Source organism: Salmo salar, chromosome 03 (assembly GCF_965601325.2).
Source record: "Salmo salar chromosome 03, fSalSal1, whole genome shotgun sequence".
NCBI classification, from domain to species: Eukaryota; Metazoa; Chordata; class Actinopteri; order Salmoniformes; family Salmonidae; genus Salmo; species Salmo salar.
In genome coordinates, this window is record NC_138293.1 from 102,313,892 (window position 1) to 102,325,000 (window position 11,109).

Here is an 11,109-nt window from a genome sequence, read left to right on the forward strand (position 1 = left end):
CGTGATTCATAACTCCAAAGAACACGTTTCCACAGCTCCAGAGTCCAATGGCGACGAGCTTTACATCACTCAAGCCAATGCTTGGCATTGCGCATTGGTGATCTTGTGTGCGGCTGCTCGGCCATGGAAACTGATTTCATGAAGCTCCCGACAAACAGTTATTTTGCTGACGTTGCAATTTGGAATTCGGTAGTGAGTGTTGCAAGCGAGGACAGACCATTTTTATGCGCTTCCGCACTCGGCGGGCCCTTTCTGTGAGCTTGTGCTTGTGTGGCCTACCACTTCACGGTTGAGCCGTTGTTGCTCCTAAATGTTTCCACTTCACAATAACAGCACTTACAGTTGACCGGGGCAGCTCTAGCAGGTCAGGAATTGCTTTGCTGTCTGCTCGATGTTATACACCTGTCAGCAGCGGGTGCGGCTAAAATAGCCGAATCCACTAATTTGAAGGGGTGTCCACATACTTTTGTATATATAGTGTAGATGTTCTGTCCTGCTACTGGTAGGACTATAACATTATGTTGATCTGAACAGGTTTAGACTGGTCATCTATGATATGTAGGTTATATACAGTACATTCTCTGTCCTGCTACTGGTAGGACTACAACATTATGTTGATCTGAACAGGTGTAGACTGGTCATCTATGATATGTAGGTTATATACAGTACATTCTCTGTCCTGCTACTGGTAGGACTATAACATTATGTGAACTGATCTGAACAGGTTTAGACTGGTCATCTATGATATGTAGGTTATATACAGTACATTCTCTGTCCTGCTACTGGTAGGACTATAACATTATGTTGATCTGAACAGGTTTAGACTGGTCATCTATGATATGTAGGTTATATACAGTACATTCTCTGTCCTGCTACTGGTAGGACTATAACATTATGTTGATCTGAACAGGTTTAGACTGGTCATCTATGATATGTAGGTTATATACAGTACATTCTCTGTCCTGCTACTGGTAGGACTATAACATTATGTTGATCTGAACAGGTTTAGATTGGTCATCTATGATATGTAGACTATAGCCGAGGTATAGACCTTGATCTGCATATCACTAACACACCTCTATTATACATTATAACCTAGCCTACTTTACATAATATAACATCTACATATCACTAACAACCCACTACTATACATTATAACCTAGTCTACTTTACATAATATAACATCTACATATCACTAACACACCTCTATTATACATTATAACCTAGTCTACTTTACATAATATAACATCTACATATCACTAACAACCCACTACTATACATTATAACCTAGTATACTTTACATAATATAACATCTACATATCACTAACAACCCACTAATATACATTACAACCTAGTATACTTTACATAATATAACATCTACATATCACTAACAACCCACTACTATACATTATAACCTAGTTTACTTAACATAATATAACATCTACATATCACTAACAACCCACTAATATACATTATAACCTAGTCTACTTTACATAATATAACATCTACATATCACTAACAACCCACTACTATACATTATAACCTAGTCTACTTTACATAATATAACATCTACATATCACTAACAACCCACTACTATACATTATAACCTAGTCTACTTTACATAATATAACATCTACATATCACTAACAACCCACTACAATACATTATAACCTAGCCTACTTTACATAATATAACACCTCTTACTTGTTGCAAATAAACTATCTGAAGGATCAAAGATTTCCCCTCAGATCAATCATGTCTGTTTTAGCCCTTCTGTCTACATTCTCAGATACGTTTAGAAAATAACAGTTCGAAAGACAATAATTAGCCTGCTTTTGATTAATACAAATAAGTGTGAGATATGGCCTTGTTGTCACGTCCTGACCATAGAAAGCTGTTATTTTCTAAGGTAGAGTAGGTCAGGGCGTGACATTTTTTTTCTAGTTTAGTTTTTCTATGTTGTTATATTCTAGTTTTGTATTTCTATGTTGGGTTTTGTTTGGGATGATCTCCAATTAGAGGCAGCTGGTCATCGTTGTCTCTAATTGGAGATCATACTTAAGTAGGGGTTTTTTCCACCTGGGTTTGTGGGAGATTGTTTCTGAGTTAGTGTATGTTTCACCTCTGCATCATGGTTTGTTGTTTTTTGTGCATTAGTTTATGTGTATGTATTGCATAGTTTCACAGTTCAATAAAATATGTGGATGTCACGATCTTCGTTGTGTTGAGGAAAGGAGGACCAAAATGCAGCGGGATTGTGGACACTCATGTTTATTGAAGAAAACATGAAAAGCATCCACTTGAACAAAAAAAAAACAATAAACAGTACTTACAACGGTGACAGTTTTGCAGGCTATCCAAAAACGCAGTGCAAAATCAATCTCCCACAAAAGACAAACAAAAACACACCTGCATATATGGGACTCTCAATCAAAGGCAAATAGACAACACATGCCTTCAATTGAGAGTCCCAACCCCAATGAACCCAAACATAGAAACAGACACACTAGACTAAACATAGAATACATGAAAATCAAACAGTACCCAAAAACCCCGGAATACCTAAATCAACTGCCCTACAACAAACACACCACCCCTAACCACATAAAACAAATACCCTCTGCCACGTCCTGACCAAACTACCATACCAATTAACCCTTAGACTGGCCAGGACGTGACAGTGGAACAATAATCACGCTGCACTTTTCTATAACTACCTTAACAAACAGTGACTTATTATTATTGTTGCTGTACTGTTTATAACTACCTTAACAAACAGTGACTTATTATTATTGTTGCTGTACTGTCTATAACTACCTTAACAAACAGTGACTTATTATTATTATTATTGACAGTTACCATGGAGATGTCATTTCACAACTACATATTCATGTGATTGCATTAAATCACCTGATTGTTTCGATATGTCTGTTAGTTTCAAGAGATAATTAATAAATGATAACAATTGACATTAAAGAATTACTGTGTTAACCACAATCAACATGTTGGATCTCTGTTTAGGGGTCAGTGCTCTAAAATGAATCTCTCTGGGGAGAGAGAGGAGGGGGGCCCTGCTTCTAAAATGAGTCTCTCTGGGGAGAGAGAGGAGGGGGGTCCTGCCTCTAAAAGGCGTCTCTCTGGGGAGAGAGAGGAGGGGGGCCCTGCTTCTAAAATGAGTCTCTCTGGGGAGAGAGAGGAGGGACCTGTCTCTAAAAGGCGTCTCTCTTGGGAGAGAGAGGAGGGACCTGCCTCTACAATGCGTCTCTCTGGGGAACATGACACCAAAGCAAATAGGTGAGATGACAATTTTTGAAATAATTATTAAGAGTTTATTTCCAAAATGCATCACATTTGTTTTTTCATCAGAAATGGTTGCTTATGGATACCTTCAATATTACTGTTCTCAGATGTTCAATTAATAGATGTTAGATGGGTATATCTTTTTTAAATTATTATTACTATTATTACAGCATGTCCTCTTTTTCAAAATCTGGCTGATTTAAACAGCCAGAATACATTTTTAAATGAAGATAATAAAAAAAAAATACGATTTGTTTTTTCTGAATGGCTGCTGGGTAATTTGATATGCATCAATCTTCATTCGTAGGCATCGGATTGAGTGAATGCTGCGCAGGTTCACTGAGTTGCAAACCAAATGGACAGGTCTAGCTCATTGATTTGTAGTAAGAGTAGGAGTAAGAGAGATATAAACCCACACTGATTTTTACCTTAAAAACCCTGAACCTAACATTCACTCAAATGTATTTATAAAGCCCTTTTTACATCAGCAGATGTCACAAAGTGCTATACACAAACTCTAACCCTACGTATAACTGATTTTATCCTTAACCCTAGTCCTAGGTAGAACCTATTTTAGCCTTAACCCTAACTCTGTTTCTAGGATAGGGTAGCCTAGAACACTTTTAGAAATTATTTTAGTAATAATATTATGTTAGTAAATACAATTATAGTACTAAATAGCATGTTGATTATTTTATTATTCAAAACCTGTCTAAGCATTTAGCTTTTTCATTTTGTTATTTTAATATATTATTGCAAGGCAGAACACTTGATAAACAAGCCTCATTAGTTTTATTTTTCAAATGTGGTTTGAACTGGGTGACCTGGTAACCTCTATGTGAAAGTCCAGCAATTGGCGTGGGATAGATGGGGCAGGTTTGACACTGATCTAAGGAATTAACAACAACAAGAAAAATACACTATTTCTCAGCTGCCTCACCAATGTCTGTACATGAATTAATAACTTTTAATTGATAAATATTTCTAATAGAAGGCAGCATAAGACTAGGAAGCATCAGTTATTGGCTACAAGCATCAATATGATTGACATAAAATAGCATGCAACCACAGACTATATGTCCCATGATTTTCTAAAATGGTCACTCATTACTTTAGTTAGCTATATATCTCGTATTAGGCCTGTGTTGCTTTTTGGAGAACAAAAAAATAGTGACTATAGCAGGTATTGAACCCTGGGTAAATTATCACTAGTCAGAACCTCAACCTTAGTATACATGCATTATAAAAAGTCATCTTAATATCTGATTTTGCGAGTAAACAACCTCGGAACAGAAAAGACAAGAGTGCATCTTCCAGCCCTCCAATAAATTACATAATTCAACCCTCCCGGTTAGTAAATTTACCTCAACATGCCCTTCTTCTTCACATAAAAACAGGTGATAATAAACATGAATCATCATTATATTACTTCACAGTAATCTGTTAAATGCTTTTTCAGTCCTTCCTCTTGCGTTAGCAGTATGGAAAGGGACAGAAAGAAGCTTACACAGGAGTTTTCCTGTGAGGGGGAGTGGTGGTGCATCCAGGGAGAAAACTAAACTTATCTTCTGAAATGTCATTTGTGGTCTTATGCTGCCATCTATTGGAATTATGTAGCAACTGCATTAGTCCTGAATAATGTGTAATTCCTTACTAAAGTAGTAATCACTCAGAATTGCGAAATATACAATCTTCTAGACAACTTTATCACTTACAATCATAAAATAACCATATATAGCTTATAACAAACAATTAAACTGACATAACCAAAAACACCACACATTTAGTTTATTTAGTTAATTACCAAAAAAACATGATTTATGTCTCTCTGAAATGAAACCATCAAGTGATATATTTTAAACAAATCCCTGTCTGTGAGAGATGTAATGTTTGTCTCTGTTGTGTTGAAGCTCAATCAAGCAGGAGAGACCAGCCTCCCCTGTTCCCAGCTGTGTGTCCATGAAGAGTGAGCAGTCTATGGGTAAACCTATAAACTTTAGAGAGGGAGACTTTTCTACTGAACAAAGGTAAGAAGAACTCATGGGTCAGTGAGTTAAACAACACAATCCATAGGCTAATCATTTTGTCCATTTTCACAGTCCTAAAACAATATTAAACAAACACAACATTCCCTCCCTGTGTGTATGTATGTATGTAGTGTGTGTGTGTGTGTGTGTGTGTGTGTGTGTGTGTGTGTGTGTGTGTGTGTGTGTGTGTGTGTGTGTGTGTGTGTGTGTGTGTGTGTGTGTGTGTGTGTGTGTGTGTGTGTGTGTGTGTGTGTGTGTGTGTGTGTGTGTGTGTGTGTGTATGTATGTATGTATGTATATGTGTGTGTGTGTGTGTGTGTGCACTCCCTGGTTGAGAAGATGTAATCTCATGTTTTGTCCACAGAAACCAACAGGAGAGATCAGAGTCAGAGATTCTCAGTGGTCAGTCTTCCCTGAGTTATCAAACAGACCTGGCCTCCATATTCAGTGTATGTGGTCCTGTTATGTACATTTGTTTTTGTTTACCTCAAGTAAGTTGATCTGTCAATCATTCATTAATGTGTTAATGAGAAAGCATTTTGTCTCTTGCTTAACTTATTTACATCATTTATTTCAGTTGCTTGAAGAGAATATTATTACATTTGTGAAGAACGAGCTGAAGATGTTCAAGAGGACTCTTAGTCCAGAACTCCCAGAAGGCTTTGAGAGTCAGAAGCAGGATAAGGAAGTGGTGGACACTGAAGATGAGAAGCAGGAGAGCAGTGCCAGAGAGGGGGCTCTGAAGATCACACTGCACGTCCTGAGGAAAATGAACCAGAAGGAGCTTGCTGACACACTGGAGAAATGTAAGTGCGGTCTGCCTCGTGTTGAATGCTGTTTTATAACATTTAAAAGCTGTAGCTAAAGTACAGCTAAAGTAGCTGTGTAACTCAATGATATTGTATCAGCCTTAACACAACACCTAGTGACCTCATCAAGTAGCAGCAGGGATGTGTTGTGTTGATTATTTTAGAGAGAGAGAGACAGCATTAATAATACCATCAATAATACCAATAATAATATAATCATTCACACCAGTCTGTAATGCATTATGAAAACATTTACACATTTATACAGTCAGTTAAGAGAAAAAATTATCATAATTTAAAACTTTATAACAGTCTTACAATACTGTAGGCATTAAAACAGACTTAATATTAATATCCTCTGTGTAATTTCTTCATTCAGATGAGGTTGCTGTGATTTGCCAACGTGAACTCAAATCTAATCTAAAGAAGAAGTTTCAATGTGTATTTGAGGGGATCGCTAAACAAGGAAACCCAATACTTCTCAATAAGATCTACACAGAACTCTACATCACAGAGGGTGGAACAGGAGAGGTCAATAATGAACATGAGCTGAGACAGATTGAGACAACAACCAGGAAACAAGCAAGACCAGAGACTGCAATCAAATGTAACAACATCTTCAAACCCTTAACTGGACAAGACAAACTTATCAGAACTGTGCTGACAAAGGGAGTCGCTGGCATTGGAAAAACAGTCTCTGTGCAGAAGTTCATTCTGGACTGGGCTGAAGGAAAAGCAAATCAGGATGTCCAATTTGTATTTTCATTCCCTTTTCGGGAGCTGAATTTGATGAAAGGTGAAAAACACACTATGATTGAACTTCTCAATCACTTCTCAATGGAAACCAAAGAATCAAGAATCTCCAACTACGACAAGTACAAAGTTCTGTTCATCTTTGATGGTCTGGATGAGTGCCGACTGCCCCTAGACTTCCAGAAGAACAAGATCTGTTGTGACGTCACAGAGTCAACCTCAGTGGATGTTCTGCTGACAAATCTCATCAAGGGAAATTTGCTTTCCTCTGCTCTCCTCTGGATAACTACCCGAACTGCAGCAGCCAATAGGATCCCTTCAGGGTGTGTTGACCAGGTGACAGAGATACAAGGGTTCAATGACCCACAGAAGGAGGAGTACTTCAGGAAGAGATTCAGTGATGAGGACATGGCCAACAGAATCATCTCACACATAAAGACATCAAGGAGCCTCCACATCATGTGCCACATTCCAGTCTTCTGTTGGATTTCTGCAACAGTCCTTGAACACATGCTAAAACATAAGAGAGAAGAGATGCCCAAGACTCTGACTGAGATGTACACACACCTTGTGGAGTTTCATACCAAACAGAAAAATGAAAAGTATCCTTGGAACGAAGAGACTGCTCCACATTCGAATAAAGAGAGCATTCTGTCACTGGGAAAACTGGCTTTTCAACAGCTTGTGAATGGCAATCTGATTTTCTATGAAGAAGACCTGAAAGAGGCTGGCATTGATGTCAATGAAGCCTCGGTGTACTCAGGATTGTGCACACAGCTCTTTAAAGAGGAATGTGGGCTGTACCAGGACAAGGTGTACTGCTTTGTTCATCTGAGCATTCAGGAGTTTCTGGCTGCTGTATATGTGTTCCTCTCATTCATCAACAACAATGAGAATCTAATGGACAAACTGCAAACAAAAGATGAGCCTGACGTTACTTTCTACAAGAGTGCTGTGGATAAAGCCTTACAAAGTGAGACAGGAAACCTGGACCTTTTCCTCCGCTTCCTTCTGGGCCTCTCACTGGAGTCCAATCAGAAGCACTTACGAGGTCTACTGACAAAGACAAGAAGCAGCTCACAGAGCCATGAAGAAACAATCAAGTACATCAAGGAGAAGATCAGGGAGAATCCCTCTCCAGAGAGGAGCATCAATCTGTTCCACTGTCTGAATGAACTCAATGACCATTCTCTAGTGGAGGAGATCCAAAGCTACCTGAGATCAGGAAGTCTCTCAAAACCCAACCTGTTACCTGCACAGTGGTCAGCTCTGGTCTTTGTGTTGCTGACTTCAGAAAAGGAGCTGGATGTGTTTGACCTGAAGAAATACTCCAGATCAGAGGAAGGTCTTCTGAGGCTGCTGCCAGTGGTCAAAGCCTCCAGAACTGCTCTGTGAGTACATACAATGACATATAAGAACTATTCATCAGGAAGAAATATTAAGTTTAGAGAATAATATAGATTGTACATAATATTATATTGAAAAACATATTGAATCAGTGCTTTGATTTTCACATTAGTGTAACATTGTGACCATACAATTCTAAGAGACGGAAGATACATCTATATGTTGTTTGAGAGAATAAACCAAATGCATCTGCCATTGTCCTTCTACACTACTGGTGTTAAAATCAACAGTGTGTTTGTGAAGTCATGATGATCTCTTTGTCAGGCTGTCAGGCTGTGGAGTCACAGAGGAAGGCTGTGCTTCTCTGGCCTCAGCTCTGAGGTCAAACCCCTCACACCTGAGAGAGCTGGACCTGAGTAACAATGACCTGAATGATTCAGGAGTGAAGCTGCTCTCTGCTGGACTGGGGAATCCCCACTGTAAACTGGAGACTCTGAGGTCAGTATTCCTGTAGTTGGTCAACACGTGATAACTGTTCACCACACAAACACACTGGACACAGACACACTGGACACACACACGCTGGACACACACTGGACACACACACACTGGATGGTCGCCTCGCTTCAAGTCCTTAGGAAACTATGCAGTAATTCGTTTTTTTATGTATTTTTTCTTACATTGTTAGCCCAGAAAATCTTAAGTGTTATTACATACAGCCTTGAAGAACTATTGGATATAAGAGCAACGTCAACTTACCAACATTACAACCAGGAATACAACTTTCCCGAAGCGGATCCTTTGTTCGAACCTCCACCCTGGACATTGGATCTAAACCCAGAGGCCGACCCAAAACAACGTCAACGCAGGAGAGGCAGACTGAGCGACCTCCTGGTCAGACTTAGAAGGCAAGCACAACACCCACCGCTTTCGCGCATATTACTCGCCAATGTCCAGTCTCTAGACAACAAAATGTCCTGTCTCTCGACAACAAGGTGGACAAAATTAGGGCACGAGTTGCCTTACATAGAGACGTCAGAGATTATAACATTATCCTTTTCACGGAAACATAGCTTACTCGGGAAATGTTGTCAGAGTCGGTACAGCTACTGGGTTTCTTCATGCATCGCACCGACAGAAACAAACATCTCTCTGGTAAGAAGAAGGGCAGGGGTGATTAACGACTCATGGTGTAATCAGAACAACATAGAGTCCTTTTGTTCACCTGACCTAGAATTCCTTTCAATCAAATGCTGACCACATTAACTCCCAAGAGAATTCTCTTCGATTAGTCACAGTCGTGTATATCCTCCCCCCAATCAGATACCTCGACAGCCTTCAAAGAACTTCACTGGACTCTTCACTGGCTGAATTTATTGTAGCTTGGGATTTTAACAAAGATAATTTGAGAACAAGCCTACCTAAATTCTATAATCACATTGACTGCAGTACCCGCTCGAGCAAAACACTGGATCACTGCTACTCTAACTACCGTGATGCATACAAGGCCCTCCCCCTCCCTTCTTTCGGCAAATCTGACCACGACTCCATCTTTCTCATACCGTCCAAAAGGCAGAAACTCAAAGAGGATGTAGCCGTGACTAGAACCTTTCAACTCTGGTCTGACCAATCAGAATCCATGCTTCAAAATTGTTTTGATCACGGGGACTGGGAAATGTTCCGGGAAGCCTCAGACAATAACATTGATTTATTCGCTGACTTGGTGAGTGAGTTTATTAAGAAGTGCATTGTAAATGTTGTACCCAATATGACTATTAAAACCTACCCCAACCAGAAACCGGGGATTGATGGCGGCATTCACGCAAAACTGAAAGAGTGAACCACCACATTCAACCATGCCGGGAAATATGGCCAAATATAAACAGTGTAGTTATTCAGCATAGGCACAAAGTGTTGTTGCAATTCAATGGCCCGAACACAAGACGTATGTGGCAGGATCTATAGGCCACGTCACAGACACTGACGTCTTGCTTCCAGACAAGCTAAACACGTTCGCTTTGAGGATAATACAGTGACACCGACACAGCCCGCTACCAAGGACTGCGACCCCCCCCCTCCTTCTCCGTGGCTGAAGCGAGTAAGACATTTAAATATGTTAACCCTCGCAAGGCTGCTGGCCCAGACGTCATCCCTAGCCGCGTCCTCAGAGCATGCGCAGACCAGCTGGCTGGTGTGTTTTCGGACATATTTCATTGCTCCCTATCCCAGTCTGTTGTCCCCACATGCTTCAAGATGACTACCATTGTTCATGTACCCAAGAAGGCAAAGATATCTGAACTAAATGACTATCGCCCCGTAGCACTCACTTCTGTCATCATGAAGCGCTTTGAGAGACTAGTTAAGGGTCATATCACCTCCACCTTACCTGCCACTCTAGACCCACTTCAGTTTGAATATCGCCCCAACAGGTCCACAGACGGTGCAATCACCATCACATTGCACACTGCCCTATCCCATCTGGACAAGAGGAATACCTATGTAAGAATGCTGTTCATTGACTACAGCTCAGCATTTAACACCATAGTACCCTCCAAACTCATCATTAAGCTTAAGGTCTCAACCCCACCCTGTACAATTGGGTCCTGGACTTTCTGACGGGCCACCCCCAGGTGTTGAAGGTAGGTAACAACAACGGTGAATGCTCAGGACCCCTCCTGTACTCCCTGTTCACACATGACTGTGTGGCCATGCACGCCTCCAACTCAATCATCAAGTTTGCAGACAACACTACAGTGGTAGGCTTGATTACCAACAACGATGAGACGGCCTACAGGGAGGAGGTGAGGGCCCTCGGAGTGTGGTGTCAGGAAAATAACCTCACGCTCAATGTCAACAAAACAAAGGAGATGATC